Genomic DNA, 19,130 nt, shown 5'->3' with positions numbered 1-19,130 from the left:
AGCTACAGATGTACACGGTGCTGGATCGAATGAGGGCTTTTTGTCCTTTTCCTGTTTTTACATTGAAGGCTATAAGAAATGAAAACACCTGAGTAGGAATCCTGATGTAAAGAACTTTCAAATAAAAGTGGGCCGACAAGCCCTGAAACACAGTTTTTACTATTGTGGACTCACTGGAAAATACTACTACCACTGTGTTATATTCCCTAAATCACCCACTTCTTTATCACCCAGTAAACTGTACTCCCAGGTTGACCTCTCTGCTATTTACTACTATTATACAGTATCTCCACTGGAGCACTGCAAAATAAAAAGTATACAAAGTTATTGGAAGTACCTTATGTATTTCTATTTCCCCCTTAAAGCATGGAGAGCATACCTAAAGCCCCATTATTAGATGAATGTAGTAATAGCATTAGGAGATCCCATTTGTCTCTATGAAGGCTGGATGTTGACTGATTGACCATAAAGAGTGGAGGATGCAGTGACTGTGGATGACATGGTGTATATTATGAATGTGATAGACTCATAGTGAGTGCATTGTTTTCTTGATATCCAGGCAGAATCACAGCATCAGAAAGTTCATACTAACATGTCGTTTCTCATGTCTGATTTCAGTCCAGCTCTCTGATAAGGATGACCCTGTGCCACTGAGTGTGTTTTACATCAAAGAGCACTGAAGGCTTCTGACAGTCTGGATGTCAATGTTGTAAATAAACCATTAATCACGCTGCCTGTTTATAGAATGAGGCTTTCCCAGAGGGTATGACCCTTCTGAAAGTCACTAATATGAAACACATCCTCTCTAATCTGATGGGGTGTGCACAGCAACTGCAGGACTGCTTTATGCAAGGAGGTGCAGAATAACTGAACCCGATTAAAGCAGTGTTCTTGCTAAACATTCATTTTTTTTAAATAATATCATGTGGCCATCATCTGCAATCTCCAGAATATGGGTAGTTGCACTACTACCACACCTTCTGCTGGTGTATTCCATAGGGAGATACGTCCAGCCAAAATGTGTTTTAGTTTAGGAGAGAGTGAGGAAGGGTTAGAACCTCTATTTGTTATGTATGACTATCTGTGGATCTATTAGAAAGATTTCCTTCTGCTACAGTGACAATGGTTACAAAAGTGAGAATAGCAACAGGGACATAGGCAGAACTAGAAAGCTGACAAGATTCCAGCGTTCGCTCTGTCTGTGTTACAGTTAGAGATTTTCCAGCACTTCCTGTCTGGTAAAACCATGGTCACTGGGACAGGAAGTGGGAGGAAAGATTCCTAATGGATCCCCAGAAAGCAGAAAAACCCAACAAGGGTTCTAATCCTTCCCTTTTTTATTCAAAACGAAAGAAAGTTTTCAGTTGGACATGCACGAGCATAGTAAAAAAAAAAAACAATGTGTGGTAACACTAACCAGCAGTGGAGAAACTGTAGCAACCCAATGGTCTTTGGCCTTTAGGGATTCTGGTTTTAGATCCTCCATAAAATGTATTTCACCCTGTATTCTGAATAGGCTGCTGTTTTAGAGTTGCCAGGAAACTTTGATTTTTTTTTTATTTACTGATGGACACCAAACTGAAGAGGAAGTCAGAGTGCAGGAAATTTCCTAACTTCACTTTAGCACTATATAGCATAGCTCCCAACTGTCCCTGATTTTGAGGGACTGTCCCTGAGTTGGAGCAATGTCCCTCTGTCCCTCATTCCTCCTCATTTTGGTCTGATCTATATATTTTTATATGAAATACACTTTTTATCTATCAAAAAGTTTTTCCCAGTGCTAAACCTTTCATCTGATTTCTAAATTGCTGCAGTTATGAATTCCAAAAGCCAATATAAAGGAATAGTAGTGGCAAAAAAGCACTTGTGGGTTTAACCAATCTTGTTTTTTTTTTTTTTTGCATTTTTGGATCGGACAAGGAAGTGTTATAACCCCTGCTAGTTTTTTTCCCCCTCATCTGTGTCCCATTGGGTAGATTTCCCTTTACTTCCGGTCTCATAGCCAAAACAGGAAGTGAAAGGAAATCCCTACAAATTAAGGGAATTTCTTGGGAACCCTCAGGTCACCAGAACTAGGTTGGAAGATTTCTCCTCTATTACTTTTTTAGGGACAACACAAAATCTTTGATTTTCCTTTACTTTCACTTTCAATGATAATTGTAAACAGGACAAATAGAGCGGGTGGATAGAAAATATTGGGGTAACAAACACTTTTAAGTGTTACTAAACCCAGGACACTGCAGGCACTATATCTGGTCTCCCACAGTACACAGAACATGGAAATGCAATTATTTTAGTGAATATAATCTGCTAAATACCTTTTTTCATCATCAGTATGTATCAGCTATGTGACTTCTATCAGTTCTTAGTAAACCTTATAGGAGAAGTTTTCATTCTACTCTGATCCTCTGTCTGGACATATGTAGACAGTGCTGATTGGCCCTGTGCTGATCACATGCACCCTCCCAAGAAATAAACTCTCTAGCAACACACCAAATTGAGCATCTGTAGTTTGTCCCTGGCTCTGTAAATATCAGTTTTTTTTTTTAATGAGACAATGGAAGAAGAGGACAATCAGAGAGACAGCTTTTATACACAGTGCAAAGGATTAACTCCTTAGGTTCCACAGTGAGTATAACAAGCATGCTTTACTGCATATACAGACTGATTTTACTGTTGTGGGTATATTAACACTTTAAAGTAGAATTCCAGGCATATTATTTAACACATTAATTTCTTCATCAACAATCCTATTCATCAGGCCATCATCCCATTTCAAGATTTCTTATAAGTACCTTTATTTTAGTGTGTTTTTATTGGTTGCCTTTTTCTGGCCACAGCTTCCACAGTTCAGGTTCTCTTTGAATTCTTCAACCCATATAGTAAAGGCTTTTTAACAAGCGTGACAAGGGATTACTTTTTAGAAAAGATGCATAATTAAAGAGGAAGTAAACCCTGATGAGTTTACTTCCTCTTTCATTCCCTGCAAAGGCAAAGCATAATGGACTACTATGCATCGCATAGTAGCCCATTATGTGTCACTTACCTGACACAGGAGCCAGCGAAGTCACTGCTGTCCCCTGTAGTCCAGCGCATCCATCTTCTCGGTGGGGTCTCGCAGCTCCGCCACTGTCATTCGGCGAAGCCGTCACTCCCACGCATGCGCACGGGAGCAGACACGCGCGGCAGCTCCATTGTTGGAAATGCCTCGCTCAGTGCGCCTGCGCGCCGCTGTCTACGGCGCATGCGCCATAGACAGCGGTGCCTGTCTTCGGGCAAATATCTCCTAAACCGTATAGGTTTAGGAGATATTTCTTGGACCTACAGGTAAGCCTTAATCTAGGCTTACCTGTAGGTCAAAGTGGTTTGTAAGGGTTTACAACCACTTTAAGTGACCTTGTTGATCAAATTACATGAAATTCTAATCAATGTATGCCAGGGTGGTCAAAAGAAAGTAGAATCTCTTCCACAAGATTTCTGTTAAAGTATAACTATAGACAGGAGGAGAGGGATTAGAATATCTATCTTATTTTATTACTGTCTTCACCTTCTCTATTTATCCTGTTTCCCATTACCACACAAAGTGAAAGTCAAAGAAAAGCCCAAAATTTGGTTTGTCCCCAGAACAGTAATAGAGGCCAAATCTTTCAATGGGGATGCTAGTCCTGATTATCCTGGTGACAAAAAGGGATCCCCTCACTTTGGATAGATTTCCCCTCACTTCCTGTTTTGGCTATGTGACAGGAAGTAAAGGGAAATCTCACCAATGTGACACAGATGGCAAAAATAAAAGTAACATATGTTAAAACCCTATCTTACTCTATTCAAAATGAAAAAAAAGTTTTGCCTTTTATTCTATTTTAATTATTGCACTTGCATGCCAATGGCTTTTATGTGTCATTGCTGCCATAACATTTAAAAAACAAGGTTAATTCTTTACTTAAAGAGAGGAGATAGAGCCATGCATGTTAGTTTTTCATGCACCTGTGGCCAACTGTGCATCCAGAACTCTTCATTTGCAGCAAAGACAGAGCAAACTATACAAACTTCACACAGCTGTTCTAAACTTGTTTGCTTTTGCTGGTGCAAGTTACTCAAGCCATTACTATATTGAGTAGTCCTCAAAAAGCAATGAGCCAAGTTTACCACTTAGGTTATGGTTATGAGTTCCAACCCTCATATCCCACTCCATAGACGCTATGTATTCCATGTGTTGCAAACAAAGAATGAAAGCATATAGAACTTTATAGTTCACTATGTTCTGGACATCTGTAAGACTGTAACCTATGAGAGAGTTCTTAACGTCATGCTGCAATCACAAAAATCTATTAAGTAGGAGTTACGAGCAGATGGTTTAGTAAGTTTCTCGGTAATTCTCAAGATAACCCTCAAGAGAATCCATATGGATCCCACAAAAGCAGATGTTGTTGGAAGTTACATGTAGCCTTCTTTGTACTTTTTCTAGAGACTATTATTAGATACATACCTAAAAGCATGTAATGTTATTATTTCACAATCCCCTGTAGGTTATTTTCCTCATCCCAAAACATTATTCAGGTTTAACAGCTATGAATATACTTGATCAATGTTAATGCTCCTGATGCCAACTGTAAGTTTATCCTGAGCTTTGAGTATGTACTTCATGTTGTGCATCTGCTTACACCAGGGTTTCTCAACTAGGGTTCCAAAGGGTTTAGTGTGAAGTCCTCAGGGGTTCCTTTGCCATTGCAGCAGCCTTCTATCCACCCGACGGTGACTTCAGTGTTTCCCCCGGAAGCTTGAGCTAATGCACAACCACAGGGCATGACATCAGCCCAGCGCTAAGTACTGATAAGCCTTGGCATATTTTGTGGGCACTCGTTAAAAATGCCCCCTCCTGCACTATGGCTTTTTGTAATGAAAATTGCTCTAGGAATGGAGCATGGAGATGAATAAATGGTCCACCTCCTCTATTTTTGTGCATGGACATAAAGTAGGTCTTCTAAAGTGTCCCACACTAGGAGCTCTATATGTGAAAGCTATAGTCATATGGTGATAAAAATATATTACTATACTACTTTTTTAAACAAGTTATGGCGTTTTAACACGTCTTACAAATTGCTTTCAATTACCAATGAATCACTGAAACAGTCATTAGGTAATGCATATATTTATTTAGCAGATGGATGTAAAACACAAATTCTGTGTTTGAGATAAATGGTCTGGCTCTGTTATCATTATTGGAATAATCTTTGTTTCCCAGGTTTTCAGGGTCACAGACATATCTCTTGTGCATGGTACATTATCATGCAGGATTAATGTTGTGCATTTGCTTTATTGTTTTTGTGATAAAAAGCATTGTGCCGCTAGTAGGTTTGGAACTAATATAATCAAAATAGCTATTGTATGTTCAAAGCAGTTAGTCAACTTCACTTGCTGTCTCCCAGGGGTGGACATTTTCTTTTTCTTAAATTTGTGTTAGAAGCAGTTTAATCTGAATAATAACATAAAGAGCAATCGGTGTATATTTAATTAAATACTTTTAACTGAATGCAATATGTTTTTACAGTGCAAGACAAGGGACTCATTCATCTTTTGATTTTCTGTTGTATTTGTAGCCTTTATCCTATATCTTTGGCTAATATACAGTGTATATCTCTAGACCCTGGATTGCTGTGGTGTTCCTTTTGGACCACTAGATGGAGATCTGGCTCATCCTTGTTATCAGTTCATACCAACACATGAACAAATACCTAACAGGATCCAAGTAAGAAGGTGCAAGATGAGATTTGTAAGCACTGAAAAAGCACAGTAAGTGCAGGTGAGGAAGAAATTAATGAAGGGCTCACATATTAGTGCGATGTAATCACAAATAGAAAAAAATAAATCAGATGGACACACATTTACCAAAAAATACTTTTTCAGGAGGTGATCCTCAGATCTGTTATCCACATTTAAATCATTTAAATGCGGGGACAGTAAATATGAGCTTTTTCTTTTTTTGCTGCACTCTTACAGCGCAACTTTACCCAAAACGTTGAATACACAGAATTGTTTTACCCACCAAATTATTTTTAATTCTGTTCATCCAGCCTGGCAATTTGCTCTGCATAGCTAGGTAAGTGAAACTACTATTACCTGTTTCAGCTTTGCAGTTTCCATCATTATGTGCCTAGTCATTGGACACTGGACAGTTAATCATCATCAAGACGCCACTTTCTTTTACATTGGCATTTGTATTGTGAGCTCCGGGGGGTCATCAGCAAAGGGACAGAGCCTAAAGTTGGCCATAAACTAAGCAATTTTGTTTTGTTCAAACAACTTTGAATTGCAACAATTTGCCATCCATGGATTCCCAGTGTTAAGTATCAAATTCACAAGGAAAATCATAGTTTGATTGCAGACAAATAACAGAATCCAGAAGATAAACTGGGCTCATAATCAGAATAACTGCAAGAATCCCAGTTCAGAGATCAAAAGAGTTTTAAGGCCCCGTTCACACCTGAGCAATTTTCTGCTTGAAGCTTGTAGCTCTAAGGCCCCTTTCACACAATAAGCCCGCTCAAATCCGCCTGTCCATTTTTGAGGCGGATCCGAGTGGGCTATACATTGACTCCTATGGGCAGGCGAATATCAGCAGAGACTTGTCCGCTGACACCTGTCTGCCACCCGATCCGCTCAAAACAGATGTATGTCGATATGTCTGCCATCTGTCTTGGCAGATCGGATGAGATCTGATGGGCATGCTGTCTGTTTTCGTCCGATCTCCCCATAGAGATCAGCAGGGCTCTGACAGGTGCCTCCCTGCTCAGAGAGCAGAGACGGACCTGTCATCCGCCAGCCCAGCGGAGATCAACAGAGCGATCTCCCGCTGAGCGTATCCGCTCCATGTGAAAAAGGCCTAAAATGCTCAACAAGCCAAATCCCATCCATTTCATTGGCCCCTGTTTACATATGGGTGTTCTATCACCTGAAGCAAAATGTCTGTCACTGAAAAAAGTACATGAGCTTCTTTTTGGCAGATTACAAGCATTTATGGCACCACAGATTTCAATAAAAATGTCTGATTTGACCATTTTATGAGCGTTTAGTCGTGCGTTTTCTGCTCAAACAGCAGTTCACCACCCCTAATTTCCTTTACCTCTTCTTCTCTAGTGCTTTCTATTGGTTAAATATAAGTGCCCGGAGCTATAAAACGCTTGTAATACACTTCTAAATACGTTCAGAAACTCTCAAATAAAAATGCCAGTAAATCGCTATGCTCAGGTTTGAATGCAGCATAAAGTTTCAGGGAAAGAGCACAGAGGCTAAGTGGTTAGCATTTCCACCTGGCAGCAGTAGGGTTGTCAGTCTGAATACCAAACATGGCACTATGGAGTTTGCATATTCTGCATGTGTGGGTTTCCTTCCATACTCCATAAAACATGGTGGTAGGTGAATTGGCCGTAGTAAGCATATGTACAAACATAAGTTAGGGACTTTAGATTGTAAACTCCTTATGGGCAAGGACTGATGTGAATGTAATATATACAGTACGTGTAAAGTGTCAGTACAATATAAATGCCTGTAATAAATGAATATTTATTCAGTGGCTGTTCCAGTGCACTGAGAATTTATGCATGATGACGTGACAGGTTCACTTTAACATCATTTGTGTTGCATTCTTAATGTTAGCCAGTAGGTAGGCACATAGGAAAAGTCTATTGACCAACATATTGAATGCAACAGAAACAGTGGAGTTGGCGCTAGCCACATCAGGACCGGACTGGTAGATGTCTGTGGAATGTGGTCATCAGTTGTTTCCCTTTTCTGTTCTTGTCTGCAACGATTGAACAATATTAAATGAAAGAACAACATTTTAAATATTTTGCAGCCTAGCAGAAAAATACCCGTTTATCTTGATAGAAATCCAATGTCCTGTTTACTGAACTCAGATCTCAAACAATGTTATTCCCTTTTCAAGCTATTTTCTATGAATTACACATTTCTCCTTTCCTGTGTAACAGAGATGAGAAGGATTCTAAAGTCCAATTTAGGAGAACAGCCAAAGGTGACTTCACTGCTCCTCCATAGATACAGTACAGTATGTGAACTCTGTCAGGAAGTCTGTAACTGGCGGGAACACAAGGTGAGAATAAAGGAATAATATGCTGAAAAAAGAAAACTAAAGCCTAGTACCCACTATCAGTTTTTTCCATTCAACCCAGTGGGCTGAACAAAAAAAACTGAAGAGCTCGTGAGCAGATTCCGTACTAACAATCCGATGTTAGCACAGCGATCTCCCTGCTGAGTTATTGTGTTCTAACCCCCCCCCCCGCACCAGCCAGGGTTCTCAGCCATTGAATACACAGTTTCTAAGGCAGTCATCATAGCTAAGCACTAATAAGCTGCAATATAGAAATATATTAGATTCTGGTTGTAGGTTTAGATACAATTAATACAGTGAGCATTATATACAGTATCTCACAAAGTGAGTACACCCCTCACATTTTTGGAAATATTTTATTCATGTCACAACACTGAACAAATGACACTTTGCTACAATGTAAAGTAGTGAGTGTACAGCTTGTATAACAGTGTAAATTTGCTGTCCCCTCAAATTAACTCAACACACACCCATTAATGTTTAAACCGCTGGCAAAAAAAGTGAAAATGTCCAAATCAGGCCTAAAGTGTCAATATTTTGTGTGGCCTCCATTATTTTCCCAGCACTGCCTTAACCCTCTTGGGCATGGAGTTCACCAGAGCATCACAAGTTGCCACTGGAACCCTTTTCCAGTCCTCTTCCACTCCTCAGTGATGACATCATGGAGCTGGTGGATGTTAGAGACCTTGCGCTCCTCCACCTTCCATTTGAGGATTCCCCACAGATGCTCAATAGGGTTTAGGTCTGGAGACATACTTGGCCATTCCATCACCTTACCCTCAGCTTCTTTAGCAAGGCAGTGTTCATCTTGGAGGTGTGTTTGGGGCCATTATCATGTTAGAATACTGCCCTGTGGCCCAGTCTTCGAGGGAGGGGATCATGCTCTGCTTCTGTATGTCACAGTACATGTTGGCATTCATGGTTCCCTCAATGAACTGTAGCTCCCCCAGTGCTGGCAGCACTCATGTAGTCCCAGACCATGGCACTTCCACCACCATGCTTGACTGTATGCAAGACACACTTGTCTTTGTAATGCTCAGCTGGTTGCCGCCACACAAGCTTGACATTATCTGAACCAAATAAGTTTATCTTGTTCTCATTAGACCACAGGTCATGGTTCCAGTAATCCATGTCCTTAGTCTACTTGTCTTCAGCAAATTGTTTTGGTTTTCTTGTGCATCATCTTTAGAAGAGGCTTCCTTCTGGGATGACAGCCATGCAGACCAATTTGATGCAATGTGTGGCGTATGGTCTCAGCACTGACAGACTGACCCCCTACCCCTTCAACCTCTGCAGCAATGCTGGCAGCACTCATATGTCTATTTCCCATAGACAACCTCTGGATATGACGCTGAGCACGTGCACTCAACTTCTATGGTTGACTATGGCAAGGCCTGTTCTGAGTGGAACCTGTCCTGTTAAACTGCTGTATGGTCTTGGCCACTCTGCTTCAGCTTCGTTTCAGGGTCTTGGCAATCTTCTTATAGCCTAGGCCATCTTTATGTAGAGCAACAATACTTTTTTTCAGATCCTCAGAGAGTTCTTTGCCATGAGGTACCATGCTGAATTTCCAGTGATCAGCATGAGAGTGTGAGAGCGATAACACCAAATTTAACACATCTGGTCCCCATTCACAGAGATCTTGCAACACTAACAAGTCACATGACACTGGGAGGGAAAATGGCTAATTGGATCTAATTTGGACATTTTCACTTAGGCGTGTACTCACTTTTGTTGCCAACGGTTTACAGATTAATGGCTGTGTGTTGAGTTATTTTGAGGGGACAGAAAATTTACACTGTTATACAAGCTGTATACTCCCTACTTTACATTGTAGCAAAGTGTAATTTCTTCAGTTTTGTCACATGAAAAGGTATAATAAAGCATTTATAAAAATGCGAGGGTGTACTTACTTTTGTGAGATACTGTATATAGTGAGCATTATACATATATTTATATTTTTAGAGCGTTTATAATCTGACCTTTTCATAATTTTTTTAAAATCTTAATGGTGCAAAAACATTTAAAAAAACTTCTTCTGTGGTATCATTGTACTGTCTCTCTACACTTTATACAGATTCATTTTACATAAAGACAGAAAGGCAATGTATAATTTTTTGGAATCTTTGAGGTATGCCTGTTCGAAAAAAGCCACATCATTACCACAAGTCCCGTTACGGTGTCACTACTAATCCTGATTTGGTTGCAAAACATTTTAGAAGGATTTTTTTTTTCTGATGTCATTATATACACCTTCAGCTATCAGAAGTAGCCTATTTAATCAATAATATCACACTTGCTCTGGTGAATCTGTATTTTTGTGGGCTATAATAGAAGTGGTGATCCAGGACATGGTGGAGGGAGTAGGGTGATAAGGATTTTCAGTTCACGGAGAGGACTGATGTTCACTACACCTTGAATATGATTTGAATATTGTGTAGATTGGCATTCATTAAACTTTGCACTTGATTTGATTAATCAAGTGAAGTTTTTAGAGACTGTTTTTACAGTATAAATTGATTCTTTGCACTTGTATTACTTGTACTTTATATAAGTGTGGAACACATAAATAGAGGATCATTAAAGCCCCATCTCTAAGCAAAACATGAATCTTCACCCTCTCAAACTCATCCTGCATATTTTTTTTATCTTGTCAAGCTATATATTACCACCTAGGTTCATTGTCCAGGTCCCTCACCAGAGCCAGCTGGTCATTGTCGCACCTCTTCTGGATCCTGAGAAGACCCCGCTGCTGAACAGCCAATAAGAAGTGTCCACATCACGCAGGAAGTGATTTGAACACCAGAAGAATCCTGTCTCAGAACAGGCAAAAGACTGAGGACTGGAGAGACATTATAATGGCTTTAGATAAATAAAAAAAAGCATTTAAATATTTTTTTTAAAACAAGTGATCAGCTAGGGAGGTGGGAAAAGTTGATGTGTGGGATTTTAAAATAGAGGAACCCTGTAAATTCTATATATTTAGCAATAAGTATAGGTATAGTATAGGTCAACCAGGCTTTGAAATAACAGTTAGTAAATTCTTCTATGGAAATACCAAAGAAGTCATAATATCCAAAGTAGGTAATCCAAATATCATCACTTTCGAAAAGCTTTTAAAGCTTTATATGTTGTATATTGTGAATTGTGTTTAACCCCTTCCCGACAAGCGTACGCAGATGTGTGCATTCGGCTTTCAGGGGTTGTACCGGGATGATGCCCGCAGCTACAGGCATCATCCCAGTACCGTTGTTTAGAGCAGGCAATCGGCTTTCCGACGATAACAACCGATGCAGCTAAAAGCCACTCGGTTTTATCCCGGAGTAGCGGAAGGGGACGTCCGCTGTTCCTGGGCCTCCCGGTGGCACCATGGGCCAATCGACGAGCCAGCTCTTCCGGCCGCTAGTGAAAGAGGGGAACAAAGCCGGAAACGGCTTTGTTCCAGTCTCCTTGATGTAAACACGGAAGCGACGTCACAAGGTCACTTTCTGTTTACTCGGCTGCCAATGGCGCCAGATTTTAAAAAATATACAGTATTCAGATACACCGTGATCTGAATACTTTGAAGTGCAAAGGAGGGATTTGGGGTCTTTTAGACTCCGATCCCTCCATAAAGAGTACCTGTTACCACCTATTACTGTCACAAGGGATGTTTACATTCCTTGTGAGAGCAATAAAATTGATCATTTTTTTTATTTTAAAAACACAATTTAGTAATATAAAAATAAATAAAATAAATAAGAAAAAAAAATTTCAAACCGCCCCCGTCACCGCGAGCTCGCACAGCAGAAAACGCATACAGAAGTCACGCCGGCATATGTAAACAGTGTTCAAATCACACATGTGTGGTATCGCTGCGATCGTCAGAGCGAGAGCAATAATACTAGCACTAGACCTCCTCTGTAACTCTAACTTAGTAAAAAAATTAAAGCATCGCCAATGGAGATTTTTAAGTACCAAAGTTTATCGCCATTCCACGAATGTGTGCAATTATAAAGCGTAACATGTTTGGTATCTATTTACTTGGTGTAACATCATCTTTCACATTATCCAAAAAAATTGGCATGACTATACTGTTTTGTTTTTTCAAATTCATGAAAGTGTCCTTTTTCCCAAAAAAGTGCGTTTGAATCACCACTGCACAAATACTGTGACATAAAATATTGCAACAATCGCCATTTTATTCTCTAGATTCTCTGCTAAAAAATATTTATAATATTTGGGGATTCTAAGTAATTTTCTTGCAAAAAATAGGGATTTTAACTTGTAAACACCAAATGTCAGAAATAGGCTTAGTCATGAAAGGGTTAAACAAGCAGTTTAAGCTGGCTATATATCTTAGAGTAGCCTTTTTCAACCAGAGTGCCTTGTAAAAATCCCTAAATTTTTTAAAAAAATAGGATTTTTATAACAGCTTACCTTTTGATTTACATGACGGGACACAGAGCCATAGTAATTATTATGTGGGTTATAGTCCACCTTCAGGTGCTGGACACTGGCACACCCTAAACAGGAAGTTACCTCCCTATATAACCCCTCCCACTACTGGGAGTATCTCTGTTTTTTAGCAAAGCAATACACGTGTATATTAGAAAGAGGGGCGGAACCACTGTGTCCAGTGATGTACTTAAAAAGAAAAGCATTTTACAGGTAAGCTGTTATAAAAATCATATTTTCTTTAATCGTACTTCACGGGACACAGTAATTGCTATGTGGGATGTCCCAGAGCAATGCCACCTGAGGGAAGGGAGACACAACCAAAGTAGGGCACCATGAGAACAGAGGATTTATACTGCTGCCTGCAATACACTGTGCCCAAAGGCGACATCATGTCTTTTTACATCCACCAGATAGAATCTGGTAAATGGATTGAAGACCAAGTTGTGGCCTTGCAGAATTGAGCCATGGAGGCTTGGTGATGCACTGCCCACGAAGCACTAACAGCCCTAGAGGAGTACGCTGTGATTTGAGAGGGTGGAATCTACCTCTAAACCATAAGCTTGAATGATTACTTGTTGAATCCATTTAGAAATAGTAGATTTGATGCTGCCTGTCTTCTTTTAGGACCTTCAGGCAACCTGAACAAAACATCCATTTTCGGAATCTGAGCAATCGCCTTTAAGTAGACTTTGACTGCTCTCACCACATCAAGAGACTGTAGTGATTTTTCATCCAAAGAACAGGGTTCTTGAAAAATGTAGGTAGAACAATATCCTGGTTTAGATAAAAACCTGATACTACCTTTGGTAAAAAGTTAGGATGAGGATGCAATACTACCTTATCCTTGTGAATAATAAAAATATGGCTCTTGACTCTTTACAAGTAAGAGCAGCCAATTCTGATACCCTTCTTGCAGCAGATATGGCTACCAGAAAAAAATAGTTTCCTTGTCAAAAAAGGACCTAGGGCTGTTTTGTAATGCCAACAAAATTAAATTCAAGTCCCAAGGGTTCAGGGGTTACCTAACCAGAGATTAAGCTGTGTTACCCCCTGAATAAGTTACGAACCAAAGAATGCAAAGCAAGTGGTCATTGAAATAATACTGATAAGGCCGAGACCTATCCTTAGAAAGCACTCAAGGCCAGCTTTATTTCTCACCCCATCTGCAGAAAGTCAAGGACTCTACCTTTGACTTCCTGGTGAGCAGCTCCTGGTTTCACACCAGGAGACATATGTTTCCCAGACTTCATAATATAATTATGGAGGTCGGCTCCCTTGCATTAACCAAGGTAGAAAACGACTGAACCTGACAGCCCACGCTTCTTCAGAGTGTGGGTCTCAATAGCCAAACCGTTAAATTTAGCGTTTGTAATGTAGGATTGAACTCCAGCCTTTGCAAGAGAAGGTATGGCTCTGATGGTAGGGTCCATGGGCCCCCTACTGCCATCTTTACGATCTCTGCATACCAAGATTTTCCTGGGCCCGCTGGAGGTCACAAGAATAAACAACTTCCCTTCCTGCTTGATCCTGCGAAGAAGTCAGGCAGAATAGGAGGGAATGCATAAATCAGTGAGAATAGCGAATAGTAAGAGAATAGCAAGGCATCTGTTCTGCATGCTACCTTTGTTCTTGACACAATTTCTTTGTTGAATCCTGGACGCAAACAGATCTATGTCTGAGATCCCCCATCTTTGATATATTGACAGGAATATATCGGGGTGAAAGAACCACTTTCACGGGAACAACTGCTGGCCACCCAAGTAGTCCGTCTGCCAATTTTCTATTCCTAGAATGAAGACCGCCGATAGGCAAAGTACATTGTTTTCTGACCAAGATAAGATATGATTCATCTTTCTCTAGGCTGCACAATTTCTTGCGCCCCCTTGATGATTAATATAGGCCATTGCTGTGGTATTGACGGATTGAATACTGGCAGGACAATACCGTAAACTGAACGTTCGGGCCCTCAGGGCAAAGTACTCTGCCTGAATTTCTAAAATGTTAATGGGGACCATTTCTGAACTGGGCCACTTCACTTGTACAGTTGCCTCTTTCAGGACAGTTCCACAACCTAAACAAAAAAGGTTGGCGTATGTTGTTACTATTTCCCAGGTAACTGAAGGAAGGATTTTCCCCTTTGCAGATGTTGGATATTAACCATAAACTGAGGCTCCGGCGTACCCAGCCTAAAGCACCTGGTATTTCCAGGTGCTCTTTCATCCGGGTACTAACCAGGCCTGACCCTGCTTAGCCTCCAAGATCAGACAAGATTGGGCGCTAACAGGGTGATGTGGCCATAGGCTTTGGAGTCAGACACGTTGGGAATGTAGAGCTTGAACCCTTTTGTTTCAAGCCGATAGGATACTGTTTTGCAGCGCCTTTGATAAAACTGAACATAAGGAGCGACCTCGAATGAAGCCACCATCTTTCCCAACAACCTCATGCAAAGTTGAATAGGAGAAATTTATCTTGCTTCAACCATCTAAATCAGTTTCTTTATGGCACTGATCTTTGCCAGGGGTACGAATACCTTTTCCTGGGTGTACCTATGATCAGACCCAAGTATTTTTGCCTTCTTCATGGTTTTAAAGAAGATTTCTCCTAGGTTGAGAATCCGACCTAGATATTGCAGGTAGTCGAATGTGCTAACCATACTTTGGTCTAAGCGGGCTACCGAATGGTCTATCAAGAACAGATCGACTAGGTAAAAGATAATCGTTATACCTTGGGCCCTCAACCTGGCTAGAAGAGGAGCCAGAACCTTTGTACTCGAGGTGCAGTAGCTAGGTCGGAAGCAGAGCTACACACTGAAAATTAAGATTTTCCACTTTGAAAAGTAGATATTACTAGTGAGTGAGGAAATAGGCATATGGAAATATGCATCTTTAATGTCGATTGATGCCAGAAGTTCTCCTCCTTGTAGGATGGAGATAACTGATTGGATTGACTTCATGCAAAAAAAGATTGGTTATATTCAGAAATTGAATTTAAATTTTTGAAATCCAAAATGTCCATTTTGATTTAACCAAACCCCAACCTCTGCTCTTACATGGGGGCCACCATGAACACTTTTTGCCAAAAGATGGTCCAATGCTTGAGAGAAAGACTTATTTTTCTCTGGATCCTTAGAAACATTTGATCTGAGAAAACGAGGAGATGGAAACTCTTGGAACTCCAGTTTGGAGCTATTGAGGAAGTCCCCCATTCGTCTTGACACTCCTTCTGCCAGGTCCCTGAGAACTGCAGAAGAATTCTCCTTATTGAGCAAGAGGGGGCACCTCCTCATCAGGAGGCTGCAGTATCTCGTAGTCTTCCTCCCCCAAGACCTCTTTTGTCCCTGGGGTTAACCCTGTGGATTACCTTTTGAACCTGATGGCAGAAGCCATTGTTACTGCCTGGAGGCTGATGCCCCCGGCACAGAAGTAGGGGCTTTGAAACGAAAATGCATTTACTCCTTCACATAAATGGCAAAAGGGGTACTTTTTTACTAAAAAAAAATTGGATATATTATTCAAAATATCCCCAGATTGCTGTTTCACCACAAAAAGGAAAACTAACCAGGAGCTTCTTGCATGACGCTTAGCAAAGGGCTTAAGGCCTAAAGGATAGAATCTGTCATAGCAACTATTGCAAACATAAGCTACCTCCTGGGCCTGCTGAGCAGGATAACCTTGAACACCTGTTTAAACTGGTCTCCCAACATTAACCAATTACTGTCAGCGCAGGCTGAGACACTCAATCTGCCAGAAATTTTTTTTTTTTTTTTTATTGGAATTCAAACCTTTTATCCTTTGGATCCCTAAGTCTGTCAGACAATTTAAACCTATACACAAAGGATATAGTAGTGTCAATTGCCAGTATACCCTACTTAGTGAATTTTCTTTACCACAGGATAAAGTGTGAAAACTTTTAGAAAGGAAAATAATGCTTATCTGGGTGATCCTCCAGATACTAAAAACCTTTTCCAACAAAGAATGGACAGGAAAAGGCATGCTCAGCTTGAGGAGGCTTTAGCGAACCCAAACACTCAGTTAAGGAAACATATATGTGGAGCAGATCATTCAGCAAGAAAATGTGCCATCAATCTTACCGATTGTGAAAGCTGACTCTCCCGCATTTGACACCTCAAGCCCCATACACACTATCAGACTTTCTGCTGATTTTTGTCTTCAGATTTACCAAAACCAGTAGTGCAAGGGCCTGCCTGATTGCATACAAATTGAAACTCCTAAGGTTTGATCTCATATTATATGGTTTTGGTAAATATGAAAGAAAAAATCAGCAGAAAATCTGATAGTGTGTATGGGGCTTTAGAAGAGGAGTCATCAGCCTCACCATGGTCCCCTGAGGGAATTCCTCTTTTCCTGGCCCTAGTTCCTCAGTTTGACGGTCCTAGGAAAATGGAAGAGAACCTGACGCATCTTGACCACACTGGGATGCGATTAATGACGCTAAACTTTTTTTCTTTTTTTAAACCTACCATGGCTGAGGTAAAAGATCTTTTGTAAAATGAATAGGGGCTGCAGTGTTGAAAACAGTTGCAAACATTTCATGGCAATATGGGGAGCAAAAAATGCAGGCCTGCATTTTTTGCTCCCCATATTGCCTTATCTTTTCTTTGTATCACATGATTTTTATGCTCTTACACCATTTGTTTGGTGTTTTATATTTGTTTTTAAATAAACCCTCATCGGTCAATTTACACCATGTGGAGCACCTCCATGTTTTTTTCTTTTTCCCATTTGGGTTTTGTTGAGCTGTCCTAAAGATCAAGTTTCCTCATCTGGAGCTACGAAGCTGGAACCGGGGGTCTCTGTGGACAGTGGATAAGGACCTAATCCATCTGAGAGGAGGGGACGATCAAGCAGGACGTCTGTCACCCGTGGCTGTGTTAGCCATTTTAAGCTCGCATGAAACAGTGCCGTAGGGTAATTGTGTCCAACATCCATGGTAAGAGTACCCATCCACGTGTATGTTAGTCCTAGCAGTCTGATTCAAGATCTATTGGGCTTGTGGATCTCAGAAGATTTGGTCTTCTTAGCCCTTGTACACACGGTCGGACATTCCGACAACAAAATCTGTAACTTGTGTTGCATACACACGGTTGGACAAAGTTGTCGAAAAATCCGATCGTACGTAACGTGATGATGTTATTTCATTATGACGGGACTATGTTCAGGCTAGTAGCCAATACCGGTAGCTTTGGTCTAGGAATTTGATCTGAGCATGCGTGGCAATTTGTCCGATCTGAATTCTCTACACACAATCGGACAAAGTTCGATCGGATCATGTAGTCGGAAAGTTTTATAGCCCAGCTCTAAAACTTTGTCCGTCGGATATTCCGATGGAAACAGTCCGATGGAGCACACACACAGTCGGATTATCCAAAAAACACGGTCCGATCTGACATTTTCCGCTGAAATGTTCCGACTGTGTGTACAAGGGCTAAGAGTGGACTAAAACGAGCTAATATTTATTTGTGGACTTTCAGTCATTTCTACTATTTTTCTTCACTTCTAGTGTATATTCACATTAATAATTACCCACATTACTAAGAGTGGACTGAAAGGAGTTGACATTTATTTGTGGACTTTTTAGTCACTGCTATTATTGTTTTATTTTATATGTATATTCACATTATTGTTTGTATTTTTGGTATATCACTACTTTAACGCTGCACTTTATATATTTATATTTTGCTCAACTTTGTTTGTGTGTTAGCAGCTTTGTTGTGTTCACTAACAGATTGGGTGTACACACCCAACTTTTGGTTTTCTTTGTTTTTGGTTTAGCGCAGTGTTCCCCCCCCCTCTTTTTCCTATAGAGTTGACTTAAAAAAAAAAAAACTCTGATTAAAATCCATGCATCCAGCGCCTTGCATGTAAATTAGGGGCCGGGCGCATGGATTAGGGGGGTGGCGCCACTGCGCCCATTATGACTCGGCCGCAACTGCTAATCAGTAGAAGTATGCAAAGATGTATTTGCTTTGAAAGAATAAATGACCTCCAATGTTAGGTGTACTAGTGTGTGTGGATGTTGCAATAGTTTTTTTTACATTTTAGAATGAGGTGCTTAGAGGCTGTCCATAATTTTAAAGGGTGCCTGGACTAAAAAAAGAGAAACACTTTTGAGAATCGGCTTTTGAAAATGACCACATTGGTATCTTTATATTTGTCGACAATTTTAGAGACCCTAATAAAAAACGATTTTCAGCTATCTTTATTTATGCAGATTTTTGAAATGCATAAATCACAGACACATACACATATTCATGAAAAGGGTAAGCTTGTCATGAGTGCAATGCACCATTGTGCCGTGAACACTAGACCAATAATTTAATTAGAACTTGAGCAAACTCAAGTCAGAAGAATAAGGTTTGTGAAAATTGTATTGACTCTGTAATTCATTATTGATAATTAGCTACTAATGCATAGAATATTCAGTGCACACTAACATGTATTGTATATTGTGTAATAAAACACAACAACTTCAATAATAATTTGCAATTGACTGTTAAGCCCCATATACACTATTAGATTTTCTGCTGATTTTTGTCTTCAGATTT

At 40.2% G+C, this 19,130-nt stretch overlaps 1 pseudogene; it reads right to left on the bottom strand.

Moving 5' to 3' along the window:
* Positions 1-14,748: 14,748 nt before the first annotated feature.
* LOC143979710 (5S ribosomal RNA) lies at positions 14,749-14,867 on the bottom strand (annotated as a pseudogene).
* Between the last annotated feature and the right edge of the window lie 4,263 nt (positions 14,868-19,130).

This window comes from Lithobates pipiens, unplaced genomic scaffold (assembly GCF_037356315.1).
Source record: "Lithobates pipiens isolate NorthernLeopardFrog02 unplaced genomic scaffold, aLitPip1_a1.2 Scaffold_13, whole genome shotgun sequence".
NCBI lineage: Eukaryota > Metazoa > Chordata > Amphibia > Anura > Ranidae > Lithobates > Lithobates pipiens.
The sequence above is the reverse complement of the archived record's forward strand: the minus strand, read 5'-3'. Positions and strand labels throughout refer to the sequence as shown.